The 19563-nt window shown below is 44.1% G+C and overlaps 1 long non-coding RNA gene across 1 annotated transcript in view; it reads right to left on the bottom strand.

Annotated features, from left to right (window-relative positions):
* Positions 1 to 5303: 5303 nt before the first annotated feature.
* Positions 5304 to 19563, bottom strand: part of LOC118451788 — a 17520-nt gene continuing 3260 nt past the window's right edge. Inside the window, exons 2-3 of the long non-coding RNA XR_004841348.1 lie at positions 9282 to 9284; positions 5304 to 5317 (exon numbers count right to left, since the gene is read on the bottom strand). This is a non-coding gene — a long non-coding RNA (uncharacterized LOC118451788). The remainder of the gene's footprint in view (positions 5318 to 9281; positions 9285 to 19563) is intronic.

The following is a 19563-nucleotide window of genomic DNA, read 5'->3' as shown; positions in this document are numbered from 1 at the left end:
AAATCACATAAACATGAGTCCCTGCTCACATTTTTCTACTTGTCGCTCTTCTATTTTCCACATTTTCCTGATGTTTCTGTGGTTGCATCTTATACTGTGCACCATGTATCATGGCTCCTTAAAACATCCCATGGCAAACCTTGGCACCAAAGTTTGAGAATGCCGCCTCCAGCTGTCTGCCCACCACTTCTGCTGCATGTACCAGCAGCAGGCGCATCCTCACCACCAGGTTTCCCTGCCTTGCTCTGTGTGTGGTGTCTAATCATGGTGTATAATCATGGTGTGTAATCATGATATGATGTGCACAATGATGAGTGCAATAAACTGTCACAAGCTAGCTCAGTCACCGAGAGGCTGGGAGATGGATCTGGCTGGAAACTTTTCTCTCCAGGTTAGTCTTTAGGTGGATTTACTCTCCAGGTGGCCAGGCAAACAGTTGGGGAAGGGATATGCAGAATGAGGATGAGCAGCCGAGCTCCATGAGACAGGGAAACCATTTTTAATTACCTCCTCAAAGCCCACATATTAAGTGGAAACATGTTACACACAGCCTTTGCAAAGGTCTCTTAACAAAAAATCACTGAACTTTAGGTATAAACAAGGCTCAGACCAGAACAATAACGCGTCCTCATGCTGTCTCCTGCTCTATTCTCCTCATCACTGAGCTCTTCTTTCAGCATAGGTCAGATCTTTTTGAAAGTCCATTCTGTTCCCTTCCCTGCTGCATGTGGTTTCTCTTCTTCTTCTGCCCTCTTCTTCATTTACCATTAGTCTTCTGTCCTTTTCCTTTTCTCTATCAAGTGTTTTCTATTGTTGTCTTTACCTTTGATGCCTCCGCAAGTCTCAACAGCTAATAGTATCTCTGGTGATGCTGATGTGAATTTAGAAATAAAAATACTGTGAAGTATACTGTGAAAGTATACCAAAATATCCCCAAAATTGCAACCAAGATTTTATTCCAGTCAAAATTATTTTCCCTTCTGTTTTTCTGTGTGATCACTGAACCAACCCCTTCTTTAGCTTTGGCCATCCCCTCCTACCAATGGCTCACCCCGTCTAGTGGTGTCGTGCTCGGTCTTCCTTCTACAGCTTCTAGCTCTCCTCAGGCACCAGGACATATTTAGCATCACCGAAGACAAGAGCTTTCCAGTTGTTTGCTACAGTGTTAAATGGACATGCTTTGTCTTGATCAATAATGCAGGGTTGTGTATGTATAGTGAGTGCTGTGTATGCACAGCTTCCCTCAGCAAGGTGGAGTAGCACATAGGCGGGAATTTGTGATTTTGTCCCCCTCAGTGGCTGCTCAAGAAAGGGAAGATCAGTCCCACTAGCAGACGTTCTCTTCCTTAGCCTAAAGTGCAGACAGGATAGACATCCTCTTTCAGGTCTTTCAGGAGTCAGAGGCACACACATTTTAACTTGTGATTCCCACATCTGTACTTGCAGTGTCTAAACCGATCGGTGTTACTGTTTCCTACCCAAGGACCCACTCACAAAGCTCATCTCCGAGTCAATCTAGAGAGGTGAGAATGTCAACATCTAAGTGAAAGTTGCAATAAGTTGCTGTATGCCTTACTGTATTTAAAAAAGGAAGAAAAATTCTTTTGAAAATTTTATCCAGAGGGATTTTCTAAGTTTGTCTTATGTGCAGTTCTACACACACACACACACACACGCTCATACACAGTCTCACATAGATTTTTTTTCTTCCCTTACATATTTCCTCCTTACTGGAGTAAATACAGTTTGTGCACAGAGAAATGTAGGTTTACAAGCTTTCCAAGATAACAGCATTGTCTTGATATTAGACTATATTTCCTTGCTTTCCACCACTGCCATTTCCAGAGTTTGTCATTAAAATAAAGCTCTTAAAAAGAAGCCAAGAGGAGGTTCTTTTCCCCATAACCACTAGTGTTTTTGAAGGAAGGGAAAAGCTGAAGATTTAATAGCTTAAATACAACACCCCGATTAAGATTCAGGTATAACAAAAATAAATGTCTTAAAAAACAGACCACCGTCATTTCTAGACTCCTTTACCTGAAAGAAAGCATCCAGTTTTACAAGTAGTTAAACAGTGCTGAGCATGACTTGAAGAAGAAGGTCATTCTTCAGTGAAGCTTAAGATCTTGCAACATTATATCTTCAGTTAGAATAAAAAAGAAATGATCCAAACCCATGACCATTCTTGGCAATCAACAGCCTATGAAATTGCTGAGAACCTGAAAGCCAACATCTCATTAAAAGAACCTTTGCTTCCTCCTCTCTTTTGCCATTTCTCCACCCACCAGGCTTTCGTCCCTTCAGCTTGAAGGCACCACATGTGTCAGTGGTATTTTCAATGGCTGTGTTATTTTCAATGGCTGTGTGGAGCAGTGGCTCAATATAGAAGGAAGAGGTGTCAGCAAGATAGGAGAAGTCTAGCAGGAGCACATGCAAGACTTTGTTCTGTAATTTAGCCAGGGTTTCCCACAACAACCTTCTAATCAGCCCTGAGCAAGATGTATTGATGTCGTCTGACAAGGACATGGTCTTTTGTTTCTTGGAAAAGGAAAAAAAAAGCCACAGTCAGGCCTAAGCTCTTTAACTGGAATTTCTCACTTCCCTGGTTCTTTGCCAGGCTTGCTTTTGCTATCAAACAATCAGCAGACAACAGAAAGGCTTTTGTTTTTCTAGTGAATTTAAGTCTTCTGTGAACTCCAAATAGCTCAGCAAAAATCAAAGTTCTACAGGATTTTCCACCTTCAAAACGCTGATGGTGACTTTCTTTCAGGCTTCAATGCTACTATTGCAGTAATTAAGCTGACTGAAGACGTGCATATGCTGTGCTATAAAGGGAGAGCTGGCACCCACACTCTGTTTATGTTAAATTGATGTTTGATTTACTATTAATAGTCCTTTGAAAAGAGATGAAATGACAAATCCTGTATAGGGGTCTGAGAGTTGCACATTTCTCATACAACGTGCTGCAATATTGGTACAGCACACGGAAAAGGCAGATGCAGGTCTGTATCTGTATCCCCTCGTCTGCTCCAGCCAGCACAGTATGAGAGTTCATTAACTTGATCGAAAGCAGAAATGCCTTTTCTCCCCAACCCATTAGAGAGATACAGATTCAAACTGGCAGAGAACCTGCTCCAAACCTGCTCAAACAGCCCCCTAAATCACAGCCTCATCAGTGGCTCTAAGCCATGGAGCTGGACTGCGGCTTCTAAAAAAACAGTTTGTTTTCAGCAGTGGCTAAACTCATCCTTCAGCCTCTTGGATGCCTTTGCGATGGGAGGCACTCGGACAGCATCCACTGCATTGCTCTCCAGACACGCCTGCCAAGGGTCTCGCCCCCCGCAATGGGCACGACTGGAGTGAACAGCTAAGCTTGCTGAAGCCTGACGTGAATTGTGCCTAATCAATCCCTTAGAAAATCCTGGAGCTGCTCCTTAGACCTTACTAGGCAGTTTCTATAAAACCTGAAAAAAGTAATCTGAATGGAGGCAATGGTCGGGTTAGACAAACACAGCAAGAGAAAGGCCTCCACAGGCAGACAGCTTGCTGCTTTTTGGCTTTCCATACCCCACTTCACATTATACATCATTCAAAGAATAGATGCAAACCAGGCTGAAACAGTGCCTGGCTAAAATATAACTCCCAAGCCGCCTGCAGTTCCTTGGTATATCAGGCGTCCTTCTCTGTGTCTGCCTGTCCAGCCCACCAGTACCACGCTGGAACCAGCTGGTGGGGTGACAGGGCTGTGCAGGGCGGCAGCACCCCATCCCTCTGTGCACTGCTGGCACGTAGCACCCACCGCTCAAAGCCTTGCAAGGGGGCAGGAGCAACAGAAGCACCAGGGAGCTGCTGTGTCTCTCAAGAGATGCAAATGGGCTCCCTGAGGAAAAGTAGGGGCTGACAGCTACTGTGCTGTGCAGAGATCTGCCAACCAGCTGACGGATGATGCCTGGCCTTCTGCAGGGACTGGGGACCAGTTGGCAAAGGGGAGAGAGGAGACGGCTCTATTTTTCCATGGCTAGCCAAGGGAGTATAACTTCCCTGTGGGCTCTTTTATTTATCATGGGCCCACCACAAAATGGAGCTGCATTTTGCAAGTCTTTGTGTGTGCGCAGCAGAACGCAAGCCACCCCTCTGGAAAACCACCGCAGGACATAAAGAGCACTATGTGTCACAGCGGCTACAACTGCAGTAGCAAACCGAACTGGGCCAGGGCATGGATCCCACCACTGGCATCTGAGCATCTGCACTATTTCACCTCTGGTTGTGCTTATTGGCACTGTTTGGGCCTGTGCCAACTGTCCCGGGGAATGCCAGCGCATGTTTTGGTGCTGGGGATTTTTCGCAATAGGCAGAATTGATGAGGTTACTTTGTTTGGGGAGGCAGACAGCTTACCTATATGATTGCAAGCCATGCTACTTGCTGTCAGGGCTGGAGAAGGAGCCCTGGTCTGGCTTATTTGCTGGTAGAGATATAGCCATCAAGGCCAGGACTGGCCTGCTTCTGTGCAAAATTTTGTAATTATTGTTAGAACTCTTTTTTAATAAAAAGCCATAGCTATGCTAACCAAGAAAAGCAAATATAAGGTACTAAAAATGCATGTTTGGTTATTTATTAAATTGGTGAAAGAAGAAGTCAGATATAGTATGTCTATATTCCTTTTTTATGCTAAAAATACCTGCCAAAGGCTAAATCGAGTAGTTTATAAACCCAGTGATTCTCTGACTTTACACATTTTATTTTCTTGCCTGTCAGGCTCTGGAAGGTTGGCTGCTCCCGATCTAGGGCAAGCAACATTTAACATCATAGCAATCAGCAGTGATCAAAGCTACTTCAGCTGAAAGTTAATTTTTTCCTGTGATACCGAGTATTATTTACTGTGGTGCACACCAGCTGTGTATGATCCTTTCCTCTGAAGGGGTAAGTCCTTGGTGAGGCACAATGGCACCGAACAAGGTAACTGTGTTTTCTGTTTACAATATCTGCTCTGAGAAGTGGCTCTGCTGTCAGCGGAAACACTGCCAGGGGCGAGAAGAGTTCCTTAAAATGTCAAAGCTATCATTACTCTCACTTCATCAAAGATCTCACTGAGACAAATTGCGGTGAAGTTCACCCTTTCCTGAGGATCCTGCCTGTCAGGAGGCTCAATACCTCCGTTCCCCAAACCACAGGCCCCTTTCCCACGGCAGGGCACGAGGCTGCCTTGGCTTCACATGACAGACATGTGATGTGCCTCCGTCCTGAGAGCCACGGGGACACAACGGGAGGAAGCAGATACCCTGAGATAGCATTTCTCTTTCCTCTTCACGTTGTTGCCTGTGAGGAGTTCCCTACAGACGTCTACAGCTTTAATCCCTTTTTAAAACCCCCTCTTGCTGTGATGCTTACAAAAACCAATCCACAACTCAATGTGAAGGTTCAGTGACCTGAGACAAGCGTTCGTTAAGTCGGGGTGACTCCACCAGGCAGACTGTCCTTCCAACAGCCCCCCTCAGGGCATGCTCCTCAGTGCCTGAAGTTAGGTTTTTCAGAGGAGTAGTCAGAAAAAAGACCCCCTTCTCTCCATCAGCGGCAAGACTCTAGCAAGACGGCTCCCCCTGGGTCAGGGTCACTCTTAGGGACCTCTTCCCTTCTTTCCTCTCCCTCCACCCCATTTCCACAGTAAGTATTTGAGTTCCTCCGCAGGCTGTAAATAGAAGTCAACAGGAAGGGCAGGCAAGGTTGATCAGCTTTGCACGCAGCAGGAGGTGCTACTGCAGTCATCAAGAATTAGCGCACGGGTTTCAACCCCAGGGCAGAGAGATGGCAAGGATGTTACACCACATATGCAAGTCTCACCTTAGCATCACTGAAAAAACTCCAAGAAGGCAGGCTCACTTACAGGTAGCATGACGCCACTGCCTACAAATCATCCACTCCAGATTTATACCTGTGTTGCCCTTTGCATCCCTTCTTCCAAAGGAAGCATTGCAGCCTTGCATTAACAATTCCCATTAAGAAAAAAAGAGAGCGATATTAACAGATTGCAATCACCTGCAAAACATTTGGAAAAGAAGAGCTCCTTATCAACTTATGTAAAATCATTAAATAAATTCAATGTTATTTATTCTCTACGATGATAAGCAACTCATGTATTGGTTTGGGATATTCTGTGATAAAGGAAGATAATTTTCTCATTTTTACTGACAACATTAAAACCCAGGGAGACTTTTCATTGACTAGTTCATTTTAATTTATCCCAAACAGCAAATGACAATTAAAAACAGTGCAGCACAGCAGTGACACAACAGAGAAATTCTGAAGGCAGATTTTACAAATGAAAATGCCAATAAAGTTTGTTGGGTTTTTTTGTTCTTCCAAGCGGAGTAGAAACTTGCCTCCATCAATCGTTTCCCAAGGCCAGCTCTTGGGGCTGGTGGTGGATGTCATAACTGTAAGTTTAGCAAACGTGCATGTGGAAACCTGATGGGTTATTTATAAAGTCTCCAATGTAAATATTGATGAGCCAACTGTTCAGCTAAGTTACCCAGCATACATATACCATACATGTGAATGCGAAACCTAAAAACCTTAGCCAGCAATGAAACTCTCTGGATATGGAAAGACTCCCTTTGCGGCCTGCGGGTCCGTAGTTGTAGTTCCCCAATAAGTGGTGATATCAAAATGTAAAGACAGCTAATCTCAGTGCTCAACTCTTTGTTTCCTACAAGGATATTTCAGAACTTTCCCTTTACAAAGATTGTTTATATTTTCAAAAAATAAAAGATAAACATATTTGAGTGCTCAAATTGGTTATTTCCCCCTAGAAGTTTTGACCTCCACCTGCTGTCATCCAGGGATGCTCTTTTGAGTCTGAACGTCATCAGTCTTTAGGTTCCTCTCCTAGGTCCAACTGCAAGTGGACCACAGCCCACAGGTTTGTAGCTTTGTATCCCATCCACCGAAATCATATAGAAGCAGGTCAGAGCCAGGTAGTATGTGTGGTGCAAAGGTCTCTTATTTTACTCCTAGATCTTACATTGCTGACAAATGAAGGAATAGAAAAAGAAAAAAAAAAAGGGAGTTTGTGGCCTAAGGAGGAAGCTGAAGAGCTAAAAGTTTCTTTCCACAATGTATAACCGCAACAGGACCTTAAGAAAACTAATTCAAAGCCTGCAAGTCTTACATCTGCTCCAAATGCATCCGAGAGATCATTATGATTTGCATTTATCTCTCAGAGACAGAGGAAGCCCAAAAGTAGTAAAGAGTTGAAACTCTGCATCAGATCACTGGGGATTTTCTTGATCCATATACATGGACAGCCCAAAAGGACTGGGAAGTCTTTAGCTTAAAGGCTCCAAGTTCACGCTCACTGGAAAGGGAGGCTCTTCAGGCTGTGCTTTACCATGGCGGGTGTCATGATACTATTTGCAATTCTATCAACTTAGAGTGAAGATGATGGAGTTGTATTAGCAGTCCCAGCAGGGGAAGAGTTGAGATGTAGCATCAGATAATTTAGGGAGAGATTTTGGTTTAAAACCTAACTACAACCCGGACTGCTGGGAGATGGGGAAAATGGAGCTGTTATAATTTGCTGATTCTCCAAAAGCAGTATGTTCTGCAGAGACAGCTAGATTTTGACTAAGTTTTGGCAAAACCCAACTATGGGTTCAATGGAAATGTGCCTTTTGTTCAAGTTGTCTTACCTAGGTCCCAGCCAACTCATCTCTTCTACTGTCTTGAAGTCAGAGAGCCCAGCATCTGATGTAACAGCCAATGCATATTTCTTTCCCGTCTGAAGCAGAATTCTTTTCTTCTCATTCCTTTGCCCTTTTTTCTGATTCTTTTTTCCACCAGCAGAAATAATACCCTAGGACTTATACCAGAGAAGCTAATCATATATGTCCTGCCTTTTTTTTAATGAAAATGCAAAAGCAAGGCTATTCCTTGTCTCCCTGACAGTGCCACTGACTTTACATCGTTTTCTCACCAGTGTGTTGCAGCAAGGGGAAGTCCTTTGATGAAGAAATGGGCATCTTGCCCTAGTTTCATGGCCTAGTTAATGGCTTGATGTTAGGACCTAACAAGAACTACCTGAATGCCTCAAACACTTTTCCTCTCTCTTTTCTCTCTTCCTTTCCTCACCACCAGCTAGCCTACATCTCGCGATCACAGTAATGATGTTGTTACACATCTCTTACATTCCTTCTGCCACCCTACTCCTTCCACCCAGGAGGGCTTTTCTGCAAGTTACAATGTTTTATGATTGTTATCTCATTTAATAGACCATATAGCAAAGTTAGTATTAACTGTATATACACCTCATTGTTGTTGTGGTTTAACCCGGCAGGCAGCTGAACACCACCCAGCTGCTCACTCACTCCCCCCCTCCCTCAGTGGGATGGGGGAGAGAATCAGAAAAAAAAGGTAACACCTGTGGGCTGAGATAAAGACAGTTTAATAAAAGAATAACAACAAAAATAACAATAATAATAAAAATAGTAATAGAGTTTACAGAATATGCAAAACAAGTGATGCACAATGCTCACCACCTGCTGATTGATGCCCAGCCCATCCCGAGCAGCAATCCGTCTCCCCACCCTGCTGATCGATGCCCAGCCCATCCCGAGCAGCAATCCCTCTCCCCATGGCTAACCTCCCCCGAGCATGACATCATACGGTGTGGGACACTCCTTTGGCCAGTTGGGGTCAGCTGCCCTGGCTGTGCCCCCTCCCAGCTTCTCGTGCACCTGGCAGAGCAGGGGAAGCTGAAAAAGTCCTTGACTGGTGTGAACCCTGCTTAGCAACAACTAAAACATCAGGGTGTTATCAACATTCTTCTCGAACTAAATCCAAAGCTCAGCACTATACAAGCCACTAGGAAGAAAGTTAACTCTGTCCCAGCTGAAACCAGGACAATTGTACTTGTGCCTGGTGCCTTGTTGTTCGCTATTCGGTGACCCTCTGTGTACCAGGACAATTGTACTTGTGCCTGGTGCCTTGTTCGCTATTCGGTGACCCTCTGTGTGACACCATATGTGGCAGACCTGGCATTTACCTTGCTTTTTTTCCCCCAAACTGTCTTCATCCTTCCTCTGAACTGGTTCAGGGGGTTCAGCTGTCACACACCAGCTTGTTCTCTTTCTTCCTTTCATATGCACATAAGAGACCATTTTTTTCCTTCCCTATAGCCCTGTGTGCTCAGACCACCGGTCTCCCTTTACACCTGCAGTGCTATTGCATTCTCCCTATGAGGGGGCTACTTCCTATTGGCTTCACCTGGGATATTGAAGACCTCAACAGCCTGGCTATTTAGTAGCATGCAGAGGACTTTTACCCTCTAGCTGTGCAGTAGGACACAGGACAATTCCCCGTTGCATTATTTCAAGAAGCCTCTTAAACAAAACCACACTAAAGCTATTGTGGTGACTTTTGTCCAGAGATTCAGGAAATGCATTTCATTTCCTTCAGTGAAGACTTTGGTTTATCGCAACAAAGTCAAATCCTTCGGGTTTTCATTGCATTAGTCGTGCTAGTGAGAGCTGAGCGTTAAACCCCAAAACAAATAACAGTTTAATACATTACACAACAGGCAAGCAGGCGTTGCCAAGATCTAAAAGGCAGAATGTTTGCAACTTTATTATTGAGCAAGACTTTCTTTCTCTTCTTTACAACTGAGCTCTGAAGATTGCTGCATAAAAAGAAAAGAGCCAGCCAAACCAAAGAGAACCTTTCCTCTGAAACAGAAGATTAAATGTAAATGCTGAACGGCATATCCTTAAAACCTGGAGATGAGATTGTGAAAAGACTTGGTAGCTGTTATATTCTTACTTGTTCTGGGCTTAAGAGGAAAAAAGTCACTTATCAGGTAAATTAATACAAAATTTCCTACTTACCATACATGTAAAATCATCTTAGTCTCACTAATTTTAATAGTTCAGCTCTCTTCTTCTGATTGAAAATTCACTTCCCTGCTTGTTCTCCTTTGCCAGCATTTTCTGCTGACAAGTGTAATATACCTTGGTATATTATAGCAAAGGAAGGGGAACGCGTATTCGAATGAACAGAGATTTTATGGGCTCAGAAAATTGGGATTTAAAGTGCAGGTAAAATTCACTACATCACAGCCAAAAAAATAAATCCATTGGCTGTCAGTAATAAGTATATTCATAGTATATTCTTGCATGGTTGAGGCAGTAAAAGAACTTAAGATTGTGTCTTCACTAGAAAAACCAGTTGTGTTAGCAGGAAATAATTAGTAAGCCACATCCACACCACTTAAAATCCCTATGGGGCCTAGGCACTGGTAGATTTTTTTCTTAGGTAGGTAAATAAAGTAAGTACTGTGTCCCAGGCTGGTGGGACACGCCTGTCATCTCACCGACCTTGGGAAACTAAAGCGGGCTAATCTACACTAACATTAACGCTTTCCTGGCAGTGAAAACAAAACCTGAGTAGGATCCAATAGAAATAGGATAGCAAATTCTCAGCTTTGCCTGGGGACTCCCCTCTCAATTCACCTCGATGGGCACAAGCTGATTTGCGTAGAGGGCAAAGAAAGATTTTTTTCTCCTTTCTCCCCTGAGCTGCTCTGGAGCCAGACTCCCTGAGTGACGTGGTCCCTTGCAAGTATCCTGCTCTTGGGCAGTTCCCTGCACCTCAGAGGAGGTGCATTCCCACCGTCCTCATCATCGGCAGGCAGAGGGCTGTGCCAGAGGATCAGCTTCCTCATAGCAGCACACAAAGCTCAAACCAAAGCCAAGGTATTTATTTTCTAAAATATGGTGGATAATGTCTTAGGAAAGGTGTTAAATGGTGTAGATTTCATTCCCATCATGGCAAACAGCTTCAATTTAGATATGTAAATATCTCTCTTTGATCTGGAGAAATAAAGCATGGGTGCTGGTTCGGTAGATGGAATGATGTCATGCTTGAGATTACGCCCTCATTTCCTCTCGGTGCTTTCCCACACCAGGCACACACCGAGCCTGTCTATTGTTAAACTACGCGTGGCATGCTGGTGAGCAAGCCAGCCAAAGACCAGGAGAAATTGCTATTTTAGTTTTCTCTTCTTAAGTTGAGACTGCCGCGCTGACACAACTAAGCACAAATATTTCCAGAAAGCTGCATTTTCAGGGTTCTTTTTCCCTCAATACAAAGAGCAGCAAGTTATTATTCTGTCAGTGAGCAAACAAGAACACCCACAACCATTTGGTTGAAGCAGGTCCCTGCCACTGCCACGCAGCACGGTGCTCAAAATGACGGCTGAGCTGAGGGACGTACGCACAGATCCTAAAGCACCAGCTTCTGCTTCCAGGTGGCTCCAGCAGCTGAGCCCGCTGCCCCAGCGGGACTCCACGGCTGCGTCCCCCAGATGCCCCCTCTCCTCATTCCCTTCTTATTCCTCCTCCTCCTCCCCACTTGTGCGCGCGCATGCAGGCACGCAGCCGGTTCAGAACCCCGGCGTCAGGAAACAACGCGTTTGCCTGGTGCCGCAGAACCAGGCTAATCCGAAGCACGCTCGCATTTGCAGCGGTCAGGGAGCACAAAGCAGAGCCGGGCAGGTCACAGCAGAAAGAACCCAGGCCTGGAGATGAAAATTATTCTGTCTTTAAACTCACAGCAGAGAGATAAGGCAAAAAAAAAAAGAAAATAAATTAAAAATTATTAGAAAAAAGACGGGTCAGCTGCAACCTCCCCTCCTAAATTCAGAGGGACAGTGTGTATCTCCCTCCTGAAGCTTTGTAAATTTGAGCAGTTTTGCTAGCTGTAAGATTTACGGGGAGGGAGGGTTAGTAAATCCTTTGCATCTCCAATGTGCCAGAAATTTCCCTAGAAGCAGAAGACTTCGTATCACATCCTCATCTTTATAGCAGATTCTAGAAAAATACTATGTGACAAGCACAATCAAATCCACGCACAATGAAAGTAGACGTAGAGAAACGATTTTATAGATGCAAACTAACATGTGTTCGTCAGTGTGCTGCAGTGCCAAAAAGCTTAAAGTTGTTTGAGGAGGGAGGAAAATCGACTCCAGAAAAGCAAAATTGTTATAGATTATGGTCAGCCAGTGCCAGTCCAGTCTATCCTGATGCAACTTTTCTTCTTCGCAAGAGAGCGGGCTAACAGAAAATGCGTATCTGAAAACAGAGAGTAGAGAGAGCAACTGGCTTGTGCCTGACAGGAATTTCTCCAGCAGCACGGAGAGGCTCATTAGAATTTTTCCCATGACATGCCACAAAAGATGGCTGGAGAAAACAAAGTGAGATGCTGGAGCTCAGTATATTTCTTTGTCCTTGAGAAGCCTGGCCTTGCTGAATCTCACGGGCTAATGCATGCATAATTTGGGGCAGCTGATTAAGTTTATTGTGTTCCCGACGAAATCGAGAGGAGGGAGGGAGGGAGGGGGAAAAGAAACAAAGTTGGCTTTAATTAAAGCTCTGCAATTGTCTTTAATATTTACATAATGTGCTATCATAATTGCCCCTGATTGGAGACTTAAGATGTGTGGAAGAAAATGACACGCTGGAAGTCCCCAGCTGAGGAAACAAAAAGCAAGACAGCCCCTTCCCCTTCCCCCCATCACTCCAAGCCAAATCAAAAGCCACTGAAGAGGAATTGCGCAGGGGTGCTTTATAAGGGCGAGGGCTCTGCCATGGGCGCAGGCCAGCCCACCTCCTTCCACGCCAGTAGGCTGGGAGCAGATGGCTGCACTGGCAGAGACCGTAGCATCCAGGGGCTTCGCACACCCGGGCAGGCGTGTGCTGCTCCTCCAGCGTGGGGATGGACTCTTGGCAGAGGCTGGGGAGAGCTCCTAAACCCGCTAAGGGTGTCTGGTGCTCATTTCCAGGTTTAACTGAGAAGATCCCAGTGGGGAGGAGACCATGAGCTCCACAGGAGAAGGAAGCAATGCTGCCTCAGAGGAGGGTAATCGTTCCTTAAGATCCATACCACTGATGTCAATCATAAGGAATTTTTTGGACAGGAGATGAACATGTAACTCTACTGGAAATTAATAGAGCCATCAGTGTTTCTTAAATTTAAAAAGAGCGAGAAGTCTAGACCTGAATCAAAGATGGGGACCTCCTGCAGCCTGGGGCTGATCTCCAGTCTAGGTCCGAGTGCTACGGATCAGAACCACGTCTGTCGGGTCCCAGGCTGCAGTTACGGATCTCCTGATGTCTGAATGCAGATGCTTGTAACCATTTGCCCACGTAGCATAGGTAGCTCCCAAAGAGATGTTTTAAGCACCTGTGTGAGGTCCCTTTTGATTTGGGATTGCAGACTGTTTGTAATTACATGCGAAGGCAGGCACCGTTCTGCTCTCAGTGCTGCTGCAACCACTTGGGGGGAAAAATAATCATTGCAGTCTCCCCCATGGAAAACTCTCTTCTGTTTTCTCATTGACTTCCCTCAGAGAAAACAACAAATAAGTACAGTTTATCTTCTTTTTGTGAAAAGAAGTATATCAAGAATGCTGGTGATAAAGAGGATTTCATCAACTGGGAGCAATAATAAAGTTTCCATGACATTGATGTGCTTTTACTTTGTACCAGACCACAGTGTTGTGCAAAAACAGGGTTTTAGCTCTGCATGTTTTTCTCCGATTTTTAAGATCTGTACCTAAAAGCGTCACGACTGGATCAATGTGTCCTCTGTAGATCGTGCAGGTCCAAGCTGCATTCACAAGGGCTTCCACAGGTTCACCTAATGAGAAAAATGCTGATTTGTTTTCATTTTTTAGTCTTAAAAATGTCATCACTGAAAGTTCTGCTGCTGCTTTTTTTTTCCTAGCAGCCATGGAAAATACACAAAGTGCCACAATTCACGTTTAATGGCTTAAGGGTGGAAATTAGTGTTTGCAAAGAGCAATGAGTGAGAAAAGCTCACCAATACCCCTTCCCAGCAGCTGGATGAAGGAGAAGCAGCATACAATGTACTGTCACATATACTTCCAGCTTGTACGCTACCTTCATTACACGCAGCTGCTCTCCATTTCTGCTGCAGCAGGAGACTGAGGGAGAGCAGAACATTTTTGGTTTAGTCCTCAAGGCAGAATGCCTGTTACAGCACCCTACATCTAACCCACCTTTTGCACTAGCGATCCTGCTGAGAGGTGTTTGCTGTATTGCAGAGAGTCTGTGCAATGCCCTTTGGTTGGATTGCTGTTTATAGTGATTTTGTGGCGGTGATAGAGTGGTATGATCTCACCAAACAATAGCAATGAAGCAGCTGGCACATGGGGAATACACCCGCTCTTACCAGCCACGCTTGGAATAGCAGCTTTCTTGGAGCACGTGGATTAAACTACAGTAATCTAACTTTTGAGCACTAGGTTACTTTTTCATATGGGCATCAGCATATTGATTTATCAGACTCTGACTTTATATTTTTGATTGTTTTGCTTTAACTTGCCAGGCATTGCAGTACAGATAAACCAAAAATTAGTTCTGTCCCTCCTTTCAGAGCATAGCTATGACTCATGAAGTTTGTGCATTCACTTGGAAATATGGTGCTGCAGCATTCCCAGTATATAACAGCAATAACGTACAGAAACTGCGCTGATGCTTCAGGCATCAAATAACCTATTTACTGGCAGGGAGGGCCTATACGTGCACTGCTGTTTCCACTAGCTCGTGACTCAGAATGCAGCAGGGACCACTAGCAGACGTGGGAACTGCTTAAAGGTTTAGTACCCTGGTCCAATTCATTATTTATATTCTTTTCTCTTCAATATAAAAATGACAATGCTAGAAGTGCATTACCGTCATTAGATATACAAGCCGCTACAAAATGCCTGGGAAACCACTTACAACATCTCTCCAGATCCTGTACTATAGTCATCATGACAGTATCCAAAGTAGCGCAGTTGCCGGTTACCAGCAAGATCTTTCTGCCAGTCATCAGAGGCCTTGTAGAATGCTAGAATGTAAGAAAAAGAGAAATTTTCCTAAGGGCTGATATTGCTGAAATTCAAGAACCAAATATTGCTTTTCTCCTTCAGATGATTCCACTTCAAACAGTCAGGCTTAGGCTTCTCTGCGTGAGGCCACCTTTCGCCTATGATAAAATCTGAGCATAAGCTAACTCACCAGGAAAGTCTTCAAGCGAAAAGCCAAGTGGAACATACGGAACAGTGTGGAAGGGGCATTTCTACCCTAAACTTCATGACTGATTCTGGAAAAGAAAGCTGTAAAAGTTTGAAGTTCAGCATGGGCTGGTGCTTTATTCAGGGCCTAGGCATCCACTCAATTCTGCAAAGAAAAAGAGCGTAAGATAGGCTAGAAACTGAGTTGTAGGTAGGAGCCAAATTGTCAGTGGAAAGGGATTTTTTTTCTCCTCCTTTTGGTCGCAAGCAGTCTGTTTTATCCTAGCAGTTTGTATTTGGACTACATTTCCAGACACATAAAAGTTATGTGGGAATAAGGTAGCTGAACAGGCGGTCCTTTTTAAAACTCTTTTCTATTTAGATAGTATTTCAAAGTGGAGATGAACATGGAGCACTGGTTGAGGTAGAAACTCTTTCTGTAGCTCACCATCTGCCATTGCACAGCGCATTACAACATTTATTGGCTTTACTTAACTGTTAATGAAAAACTACCATCAACAGCTGCCATCACTCCCACTACAGATTGTAATAAATAATAGCCTGGTTGGCTCATAGCCCTCATTCTCCTGCTCTAGAGAAATAAGAGCTAGGGAGTCTACAAAGAATCATAACATTGGGGGACAAGAAAAGGTGGCTAGAACTCTGTGATCAATTTGACTTTTATTGCAACTGTGGTTTGCCCAGCCTTGATAACCATTTTAAAATAGATATAAATTTAAATATCTGTAAGTGGGTAATTAAAGGGATTCCAATCCTGCTTTTCCCTGGAGTCCTTTGCATGGACTGCAGTGGGAGCAGGGATGGTCCACTGGCCTATTACAAAAAATCCACCAGCCTGATATAAAGGTAAGCATTTATAATTGGGTATGCACTCAATTTGAGACTCTAGGGTTTTGCCTTGTTCTGATGTTTTTTCATAGATCAGCTTTGTTTTACCCCACTTTCAATTAAGTTATGAAATCCTCTGCTTCAGTGGCCCCGGGGTTTATTGGCTAGATATTCAGAAGAGCTCTACTTCTCTTTGAGCACCTCAAAGAAGTTGCTGAGGTCCTAAGGGTTTCCCAAAATTTCTACTGGAAATCCAGCTGATCAGTATCAGTTTGACCAGTCTAATTTTCAGAAGAAACCCAACTTTTTGAAAATATGTCTTCAAATATCTGCTTGTAGTTGTTGTTTCTAACCCTAAACTGGAGTCCTTTGTTAGTCACACTTAGAAAAGTAACATAGGCGGACCACTGTCAGTGTGATCAAATAACAGTGTTTTATGTGTTTATGGTTTATGTGTATAGTTTTACATGAAGTTGTCATAAAATTAGCGATGCGGGCACATTCATGGCTCAACATCTCGTCCAAGTGAAAAGAAAAGCTCCACCCATGAACTTCACAGACGAGTGAGAAGATGAAAGACTGGGTACCTGGAACAGCCCGCCGCTGCGCAGCGACATGCACAGGAGCATAAATCCCAACAGCGCTGCAGACTCAGGGAGCACAGAGCTGCGATGGGGGCAGACTGTGTTTTATCCAGACTTCACTTAGGCCTCCTTAACTGAGGCATTGCCGAGAGAAGTACACTAGGAGTTCATCCAGTAAATGACTAGCCTAAGAATAGGCTTAGAGATATGGGAAATGTGCTATTCTCAGAGCTCTTCTAGAACAGTTGGCTGTTCTCAGGCTCTCGTCTCGTTTCCTTTACCTATTTAGTACATTTTCATTTTCTACTTTGAGAAATCCACACCACGTAGTTCCAAACAATTAGCTATATTTGGAACTTGAAAAAAGGAATTTTCACTTTCATTACCATTGTTCCTGTCCCTGAACAAGAAGAGAGGAGCATCCAAACAGAGGAGGAGTGAGCAGATGAACAATTTTATCAGAGTATGTGAGACTGACAAGACCAATGCCGGAATACCGCAGACAGATCTGTTATCTAAGTTTTTTAGAAGATATTTGAAAATTGAAAGTGAGGCAGCAAGGAGTCAGAAAAGTTTTTCATCAGCCAGAGAAAATGTGTTACAGTGGGAGAATGAAGAAGCTCAGCTTGCTCAGAACATGGAAGTCAAGATAAAGGACAAACATCAAGAAGTGACTTGACAAAATATATAGAAATTATTTCCCTGTTATAAATGAGCAGCTAGCAAATCTCTAGACTGAGCAGCCAAACATAAAGCTGCACAGTTTCAAAGGTATAAATAAACCTTATTTTCAGGTCTTCCTCTTACTGGGCTCATCCCTAGTCCCTCCAGCAAGAGACACAAACTCATGGAATAAACTACCAAAGGAAATGGTGACTCCTGCATCTTTGACATCCTCAAATTGGGATCAAGCTTGAATTAGCAGAAGTTACTGAAACCAGTACACAATTAACTGGATAAAGCTTAGTGGCCTCTAATGGGGAGGAAGTCAAACCCAGGATATTTCATGGTCCTTTTTGGTTTTACACCTATAGTTCCCCACATTCAGCATTATTTGTATATACTTAAGTGCTTTATTGACAACCTGAAATGCTAAAAAGAAGTAAAAATCCAATGCAGTGAGCAACAAACCCTCTGACAATTCAGACATCTCTAAGCAAGAACTATGTCTTCCACTACAGCAATGTTTATGATCACTTCTCATAAGGTAATGTGCTTTGGTGCCCTTTCCAAAGTTCCCTCCCTTGGCCCAGAACAGGACTCCGACACTTAGCAGGGGCACAAGCCGAGAGCCCACGATTACAGCGCTGTCTCCAGCTCATTTGTCAGCCCTCGCCTGCTCTTCTGAGCTTGGGACACCCCTGGAAATGGAGAACATGGAGACCTTATTCCACCTTTTCTGTCACTCCCTTTGGCCACCTGCAGCACTTCTGTCCCGCCTTTATACCCCTTACATTTGTGAGAACAGGGGAAAGGAGCATTTTCTCTCCTTTGCAATATACTTTGAGAAATTTAAGTGAAGAGTGATATCCAGTTGCCACATAGTATTTTTTTTCAGTATCTGTCCATACCACAAGAAGAGAAGAAATCCAAGTGCTAAATATCTGAAATACACTAGGCAGGAACAGATTTAATGGGAAAATTATTTCTCCCTTCAATCAGACCAGTGGTTTGAATACCTGAACTACTCCATGTAACTCAGTCCCAGCTCCACGTCTGGGCCACATCTGCCCACAGCACTAAGGAAACTTCTCATTTTGTGAAGTTGCTCTGAGTGAAAGCACACACACATTTACTTTCACAACACCAAGGCTGAGACTTTCTATACTGCTCTAGAAATGCCAGACCCACAGCTGCTCCCCAGCGTGCAGGTGAACCCAGAGTTTGGGTTTGCAAATATTTGGACCCCAAGCTATCTCACACAAAACAGGCTTTCTCAAAGAATATATCTGGGATGTCACTCATTGCTAGAAAGACTATGGACACCTGGCTTTCCTTGGTATTTTAGTCACAGATTTGGCATCAGAACTGTCAGAACATGTTGCAATCACTCAGATGAGTAATACATAAAGGTATTTTTGCGGCAGAGGGCTGGAATACTTCCCACATTTCCCTTTTGTCTTTTCAATACAGATGGATTATCCCTTTGTTTCCCATTCCCTATTAAGTCCCTAAAATGTATGCCTCATCAAGACACAATGTCCAGGGATGTCAAGAGCTATATAGCATGGATGGTCCTCCCTAAACCGGACACTCTGTGTAATCTGCTTTTCTGGGAGCTCACTGTCTGAGGATGAAGTGGCTTACGGGAACCAGGCTCTGTATGTTTGCTGTCCCAAGACCAGCACTGCTTGAGCTCCTCAGCTGCAAAATGGGAAGCTGAGGCCAGAGAGCTCTCAAAACCCAGAGGCTGGTGTCAGCCGGGATCCTGATGGTCGCCCAGGGGCCCTTCAGGCTTGCCATGCCCAGAACAGGCAGCTTCTGAGATACTCCCATGCCAAGACAAATGCCCATGTCATCTGTGGAGGGATCGAGTACAGCTTTATGGAAACAAAATCAATTCCTAGACTACATTACATTAAAAATGTTTGGTTTTTTACCCACATGAGAGCCAAGTTTCGTAGATAGGCCTAGAAAACTGAAATTCAAAGTCCAGCTGAAGCCCTTACATTTCCAACTAGTCAAAATCCTCACTTATCTCTTCTCCCCCAATTCAGCATTGACCTCTTGAAGACAGGGCATGCATGAGTTGCCCTGTAACAGGAAAGTCATCTTTATTGAAAAGACTGGTCAAACTAAGGAGGAAGAGGGAACTGCACAGGCAGTGGAAGCAGGGACAGGCATCCTGGGAAGAGTACAGGGACGCGGTCCGGTTGTGTAGGAATGGGGTCAGGAAGGCCAAGGCACAGCTAGAGCTAAACTTGGCTAGGGATGCAAAGAATAATAAAAAGGGATTCTACAGGTATATCAGCCGGAAAAGGATGGTTAAAGAAAGCATACCCCTGCTGATGAGCGAGACGGGCAAGCTGGTAACAGCAGATGAGGAGAAGGCTGAGGTACTC

The sequence above is a fragment of the Egretta garzetta genome, unplaced genomic scaffold (genome assembly GCF_000687185.1).
Source record: "Egretta garzetta isolate BGI_Z169 unplaced genomic scaffold, ASM68718v1 scaffold122, whole genome shotgun sequence".
Taxonomy (NCBI): Eukaryota; Metazoa; Chordata; class Aves; order Pelecaniformes; family Ardeidae; genus Egretta; species Egretta garzetta.
This window is presented reverse-complemented; position numbering and strand designations above follow the sequence as displayed.